This window comes from Symphalangus syndactylus, chromosome 18 (genome assembly GCF_028878055.3).
Source record: "Symphalangus syndactylus isolate Jambi chromosome 18, NHGRI_mSymSyn1-v2.1_pri, whole genome shotgun sequence".
NCBI classification, from domain to species: domain Eukaryota; kingdom Metazoa; phylum Chordata; class Mammalia; order Primates; family Hylobatidae; genus Symphalangus; species Symphalangus syndactylus.
In genome coordinates this window covers 10133035-10140796 of record NC_072440.2, presented here as the reverse complement: position 1 = coordinate 10140796, position 7762 = coordinate 10133035, and the positions used below count along the sequence as shown (strand labels likewise).

The following is a 7762-nucleotide window of genomic DNA, read 5'->3' as shown; positions in this document are numbered from 1 at the left end:
CATGACAGTTTACAAATACCATGGCAATGACCCAGAAGCTACCACCTTTTTCCTAGAAAATTCTAAATAACTTGCCCCTCAATTTGCATTGGCCCATCCTTAATTTGGGTGTAATTGAAAGTGGGTTCTCATGGGTATAAATATAGCTGCCAAGCACCCATACACTGTTGGCTGTGGGCGCACTGCCTAGGAGTTAGCCCTGTCCTCAAGAAGCAGTACCGTTCAATGAAAGACTGCTGTCCCACACCACTAGCTCACCCTCGAATTCCCCTTGGGGAAGCCAAGAACCCTCCCATGCTAAGCCCTAGTTTGGGGTCTTGCCTGTCCTGTAACAGGGGGGGCCTCCCTCTGCCACTTCACTGGCCCTTCCTTGTTCCCCCTCCAAGTACAGTGCCCAGAACCCAGACACCACCCACTCACGGGATCTTCCCTCTTTCCAGAGAATTCTGAGTCTTGGCCCGGCTGTCCTAACTCCCCTCCCCACAGCTTTTGACTTTCACCTCCACTGGGCTGTCCAGCCCAGCTATGATCCCAGCCCCCGGCCCCTTCCTGTTACAGCTGGAGGGTCCTGACTCCCACGTCCCCCACAGGGACCCCCAGCCAAGCACAGCTCCAGACTTGTGGGCCCCATGCAGGCGCCATGGTTCATACCTGTAATCCCACCACTTTGGGAGGCTGAGGCAGAAGGATTCTCTTGAGCCCAGGAGCTACAGACCAGCCTGGGCAACACGGCAAAACCTTGTCTCTAAGGAAAAAAAGCAAAAATAAAGAAAATCAAGATGGCAGCAGCAGAGCAGGTCCTCCCATGCGTGCTTGCCCAGTGCATGGCTAGAATCCTGCCTGCTCTGCCCCTCCTGGCCGTGCCCCTCTTCCTGCAGACCACTGATCAGACCAGGTCCTCCCATGCGTGCTTGCCCAGCATGTGGCTGGAATCCTGCCAGCTCTGCCCTTCTTCCTGCAGGTGAATGATGGGGACCCTGCACAGTGCCTCCCCTCCTCAGAGATGCCTGCCCTGATGCCCACATAGTGACAGCCCTGCCCTCTCCAGCCCCTGCTGTGTCCCTCCACCTTCACCCCACAGTGACTGTGTGCTTCTGTCCAAGTCCCCACACACCACAAGCCCGTGGTTGAGGCTCTTTGCCTGTTGCTGAAGCCCCAGTCCCTGGTGTGTCCCCCAGGCTATGGTACGGGTCCCAGAGCATCTGTCGACCACTGTAGTCAGTTCCAATTTCAGACATCAATGTCCACAGGGGCTTTGGCACAGATGCCAGTGCTTTGGGCTGGCCTCTTCTACAACTCACCTCCAGCCATGTCATGGCCTCAGCTTAAATCCCTTCAGATGTACAACTGACCAGGCCAGCACAGCAGCCCGTCCACCTGTCTGGGTGATCCTCCTGCCCTGCTGTCCTTTTCTCAGGGCCAGGCTGCAGGTTAAGGCTACAGTGAGCTATGACTGCACCACTGCACTCCAGCCTGGGTGACACAGCAAGACCCTGTCTCAAAAAAAAAAAATTATCAAAATCAAAAATGAAAGATGAGATATCACTACAGATCCTACAGAAATAAAAAGGATGATAAGAGAATGCTATGAACAATTTTATGCCAACAAATTACATAACAGATTAAATGGACAAATTACTGAAAGGAACTACAGAGACCTATTCAACAAGGAAACAGATTGAAATAGTAATTTTTGAAATTTCCACACTGAAAAGCACAAGGACGGATGACTTCACTTGTGAATTCTACCAAACTTTTTTTTAGTTGCTGTCAACAAGTTTATTGTCTTTGTCTGGAAAATCCTCATAGAAATTGTTTGGTTTAGCTTTCAGTAGCCTGCTCCCAAGCTCTGAGGAAGCTCACCTTCTTTTGAACTACCCAGGCTTTCTTCTGAGCAAGAGACATCTTCACCTCTTCTAACTTCTTTCTTGGGCTTCTTTTCATAGACTGGATTATCTTGTATAGCAGCATGAGCTTTCTTTTTTTTTTTTTTTTTTTTTTTTTTTGAGATGGAGTCTCACTCTGTCACCCAGGCTAGAGTGCCGTGGCGCAATCTTGGCTCACTGCAACCTCCGCCTCCCAGGTTCGAGCGATTCTCCTGCCTCAGCCTCTTGAGCTGCTGGGATTACAGGCATGAGCCACCACGCCCGGCCCCAGCATGAGCTGTCTTATACATCTCCTCCATCATGTCTGGAGTTAAGCTTTTTTTTTTTTTTTTTGGTGGAGTCTCACTCTGTTATTCAGGCTGGAGTACAGTGGCGTGATCTCAGCTCACTGCAACCTCCACCTCCCAGGTTCAAGTGATTCTCCTGCCTCAGCCTCCCAAGTAGCTGGGATCACAGGCACCCACCACCACATCCAGCTAATATTTGTATTTTTAGCAGAGATGAAGTTTCACCATGTTGACCAGCTGGTTGTGAACTCCCGACCTCAAGTGATCGCCCTGCCTCGACCTCCGTAAGTGCTGAGATTACAGATGTGAGCCACTGCGCCTGGCCTACCCTGTTCTTTATGTATTGAGAGAACTGTTTCTTATAAGCATCTTCATCTTCCTCCATTAAGTAGTGCATGTAATCTGCAACATTCTGGCCTGTGACGTGCTTCCAGTGTACTTCTGCTTTAAATTCTTTGCTTTCAGAATCATGACCAGAGAATTGTTTGGTGCTGTGAGGGACAGACAAGCCTCCATCCACAGCTCTCTTTAGGGCACCAAAAACTTTATTGCCAGTGGTAATTCTGGCAAGGCCTGCATCCAAAGAGCAGGCAAAGGCACCCAGCTGACCATATATGCTTTCCACATTGTATTCATCGCCAGTCACCTCCACTTGGCCTTCTTAGATCTTGTCCAGGCCAAACCTATTGAGAAGCCTGTGGGCCAGCAGCAAGCCAGGACAATATGCTGCAGTGTCATTTGTCAGGCCAACCTTCACATTATATTTTGAGAGTTCGTGTGCATATCCTACACGGACTATCATATCCCCCTCTATACGGGCATAAGCAATCTAACAAATGATATCTCTGTTATACAAACTATCATCCTGTATTTGGATGTGTTGTGTTTATTTTTATCCTGTATCACCAAATGTTTCTGAGCACAGTGATCAGTTTTACCCTCTCCTAATCTTCTAAATTTCACTTGGTATCTCTTAAAGTAGGCCTTATTCTTAATTTTAACAAACCCTATCCTGTGGAACAGAGACCCACGTCTGTGGCTCAACAGAGACCTACAGGCCTAGCAGCGCTGGGCAGGGAAAGGCTTTACCAAACATTTAAATAAATAAGAAATGCTAATCCTTCAAGCATTTTTTCAAAATAACTGAAGAGAAGGTAAGACTTCTAGATATGGTTTGGATGTCTTGTCCCCTCCAAATCTCATGTTGAAATGAGATCTCCAATGCTGGAGGTAGGCCTAGTGGGAGGCATTTGGGTCATAGGGCTGGATCCCTTAAGAATGGCTTGCAGTAATGAGTGAGGAGAATTCACTCATTATTCCTGAGGCCCTCACCAGAAGCAGATACCAGCATTATGCTTCCTGTACAACCTGCAGAACCATATACCAAACAAACCTCTTTTCATTACAAATCACCCAGCCTCAAGTAATTCTTTATGGCAGTGCAAACTGGACTAACATGCTTCCCAACTAATTCTGAGGCTAGTATTACCCTGAAACCAAAACCAAAGATATCACAAGAAAGAATATCCCTTCTGAATACAGATACAAATATCCTTAACAAAATACAGAATTCAGCAATTTATAAAAAGGATTATATCCTAAAACCAAAAAAGAATTTATCCCAGGAATACAAGGTTGGCTTAACGTTCAAAAACCAATTAATGCAATACATTAATAGAATAAAGGGACAAACCACATGATCATCTCAAAAGACACAGGAAAAAATAGAAAATTGAAAGTGTTGGTGGCGATTTGGGGAAATTGGAACCTCGTAAACTGCTGGTGGGAATGTAAAATGATGCAATTGCTTTGGAAATCAGTCCAGCAGCTCCTTAAAATGTTAAACAGGGCTGGGCACAGTGGCTCACACCTGTAATCCCAGCACTTTGGGAGGCCAAGACAGGCAGATCACCTGAGGTCAAGAGTTTGAGAACAGCCTGGCCAACATGGTGAAACCCCATCTCTACTATAAATACAAAAATTAGCCCAGTGTGGTAGTGCATGCCTGTAATCCCAGCTACTCCAGAGGCTGAGGCAGGAGAATCATTTGAACCCAGGAGGTAGAGGTTGCAGTGAGGTGAGATTCCGTCACTGCATCCCAGCCTGGGTGGCAGAATGAGACTCTGTCTCAAAAAATAAAAATAAAAATGTTAAACAGAGAGTTAATGTATAACCATGCAATTCACTCCTAGGCATATGCCCAAGGGAAATAAAAACATATATCTACACAAAAACGTATATGCAGAGAGATCACGATGGCTGATAGGCACAGATACATGTACCTCCTCCATGGAGAGGGACAAAATAGTAAATAGATGTGCACATTTTGAACAGACCATCCCGGAGAGAATGCTAGGATTCACCAGAGATGAGACAGGAAGCACCAGAAGTAAGTTAGGAGAGGGCTCATGGCAGCCTGTCCAGCCAGGAGCTGACAGCCTCCAGGTGGGAGTCTCCTGGACATGCCTAAACTGTAAGAAATTCCCAGGGCTCCACACTCTGAAATGGGCTTTTACAATCTTGGCTATGGGAGAAACCATCCACCCACTAGGGCCTCGGGCCTGACACATGGAGCTGCCTGAACATTGCACAGATACGTCGCTCCAGAAAAGGGAACCCACAAAGAACCTCACAGGCATTCAAACCTGGGGCAGCCTCAGCCGAGGCCGTTTTGAGAGCCTCACTACCGGGGATCTACCGACATGGCTGCAGCCACTGTGCTGCTCCAAGGAGACAGGGGAGACTGGGCACTGCCACACACTCCTGGGAGGTGCCCTGGGGGCCGGTGGGGATGCCAGCAGGCCCCAGGGGCTGGATAAGCAAACTGTGGAAGCCCCATGCAACGCAGTGTCGTTCAGCCATGGGGAGACGTGAAGCTCTGACGCCTGATACAGCCAACGCGCTTTAAACCATTGCACCAGGTGCGGGAAGTCAGGTACAAGAGGACCGGTACGGTATGATTCCACTCACAGGAAACGTCCAGAACGGGCAGCTCCACACACTCAAAGCCGATCAGTGTTGCCAAGGGCTGGGGGAAGAGGAAGGAGGAGGGACTGCTGATGGGAACGGGTGTCCTTTGGAGGTGATTGAAAGATTCCAAAATTGACTGCAATGATGGTTACACAGCTCTGAGAATGTACTAAAAACCAGTGAATTGTGTGCCTTAGATGGGTGAATTCTCTCATGCCAATGATATCTCAGTAAGGCTGGAAGGACGCAGACCTGGTCAGCGAGGAGGAGGGGCTGGGCCTTGCTAAAGTGGGCAGAGTGTGTGGGGTCCATTGGCTCAGCCCCAGCCTCTCTGTGCAGCCCTGGGGTCTGGCTCCTTCTGCCGCGCCCCACAAGCTGCCCCCTCTCCCCAGCTGGGGCCCCAGGCCTGCTCTTCCCTGGGCTGAGCATCACCTTTGCCAGAGGAAGGTCAAAGCACCTGGACCCCAACACCCCAGGGGCCCTCACAGGCCTCTTCCGGGACCCACCTCTCAGTGAGCGCTGCCGGTGAGCACCCCTGGGCCTGAGGGCTGGGCATCCCCCAGGTGGGCAAGGGGCTCTCCGTGCAGGGCTGTGAGCAGAGTGGGGGCAGCCGGCCGCAGTCTCTAGCCCCTGGGGCCTGCTGGCATCCCCACCAGCCCCCAGCCTGGGCACCCCACCCAAGGAACCCAGCTCCCAGAGTCGGGGGCACTGATTAATATTCACACAGGCAGCAGAGAGCTGCTGAGCCCTGAACGCGAGGCAGGGAAGAAAGTTGAAGCACCTGCTGTCTATAAATCAAAACGAATTTACTCTTCCTGTAAGGACAGCTGCTGTAATAGGCCGCAGCCAACAGGTCTCATGGCGTGATTTATGCGCAGGAAGCCGCTGCTCACACCGGGTGTGGAAGCATTCGTAACCCCGAGGGGACCCGCTGCTCCACAGAAGCTGATGGAAAGCTCAGGGAAGGCCGGGCTTCAGGGGTCACAGGCCGGGTGCCAGAGCTGCTCACATGGGTGGTGCCCGAGGGAACCCTGGGAGGAGCCGTCAGCCCAGGCAGTGGGTGGAGATAGGCTCTGCCTTCTGCCTTCACCAGTTCCACCCAGTGCCCGGGTTGCCCACCACAGCCCCGGCCAGAGCAGGCAGCCGTGCAGACGCCAAGCCGCACTTGCTCATTAACTCACATCCTCACTACAGCGTAGCTGTCGAGTAAATGCTCTCCATGGGTTAAAAATATAAGTAGAGACGGCGAGGCACAGTGGCTCACGCCTGTAATCCCAGCACTTTGGGAGGCCGAGGCGAGTGGATCACGAGGTCAGGAGATCGAGACCATCTTGGCTAACATGGTGAAACCCCGTCTCTACTAAAAATACAAAAAATTAGCCCGGCGAGGTGGCGGATGCCTGTAGTCCCGGCTACTCGGGAGGCTGAGGCAAGAGAATGGCGTGAACCCGGGAGGCAGAGCTTGCAGTGAGCTGAGATCTCGCCACTGCACTCCAGCCTGGGCAACAGAGCGAGATTCCGTCTCAAAAAAAAAAAAAAAAAAAAAAAAAATATATATATATATATATATATATATATATATATATATGTAGAGACATGAGTGCCGATTCTTATTTATTCACGGAACCAATGGCTTAGATGCCAGAAATTCAGTCCCTGGGTTGACACCAAACCCAACTGTTGGCTTTTCCTGCTGAATGGAGGGGCTGGGAGAAGCCACCTCTGGCTGGCAGCCTCAGACCTGTGTCCACCCAGCAGGCCTCCACCCAGGTGGGGACAGGCCACCAGGCAGGAGTCACTGGGGCACTGCTAGGGCTCAGGACACTTGCAGGATGAGTGAAGGAGGAGAGGGAGGAAGGCGGAGAGGACCACCTCGGCCACTCTGACCTTGCCTCCTGGCCACGCCTGGGTTCTTAGAGGCGGGAGCTGGGGGGCCGCAGGGCTGGGGGCCACAACCACTCTCCAGCTGCTGTCACCCTCCCTGGCAAAGAACCCCAAAGCCCCCCACCTCCCCACCGCGGGTGCCACACACAGGCCTGGTGCAGGTTCCACATTATCCGTAACAGTGTTTCCCACGCAGGGCCAAGCATTACCAGGAAGCTGCTATCATGGCCCAGCAGCGTCCGTCAGCCACCACTCACCTCATTCTGGCTCCAGCTAATCATGCCAGGGTGGGGAGAAGCCCAGGAAGCCAGCTCCCCACGAGCCCCTGGTTCAGCCGCACAGCCTGACTGCATCATCCGAGCCCTTGGCCCTGGCCTGCCCTGACCCTCCTGTCCCCAGGCCTGTTTCCAACCTTCAGTATCTGCAAACAGAAAAGGACAGTGCCCCGCCCAGGGGCTTCCCTTATGGCCCCTGTGGGGAGTGAGGCCGCCCCACTGCAGGTGGGCCTATAGCAGCTGCACCTGAGGCAGGGCTGGCGGCCCCTGCGGGGAGTGAGGCCGCCCCACTGCAGGTGGGCCTGTAGCAGCTGCACCTGAGGCAGGGTTGGGAGGAAATGGACACCCGGGTTAGCCAAGTCAGATGGGAGCGGGATGGGGAGCAAGCCAGCGGGCCCGGGGCCTGCAGCCACCCCCACAGCAGCACACCCAGGGCAGGGTGCATAGGGACCCCAGGCCC

General features: G+C 52.1%; 1 pseudogene; it reads right to left on the bottom strand.

The window, feature by feature from the left end:
- Positions 1-1821: 1821 nt before the first annotated feature.
- On the bottom strand, positions 1822-5012 carry LOC129468508 (large ribosomal subunit protein uL18-like; annotated as a pseudogene).
- Between the last annotated feature and the right edge of the window lie 2750 nt (positions 5013-7762).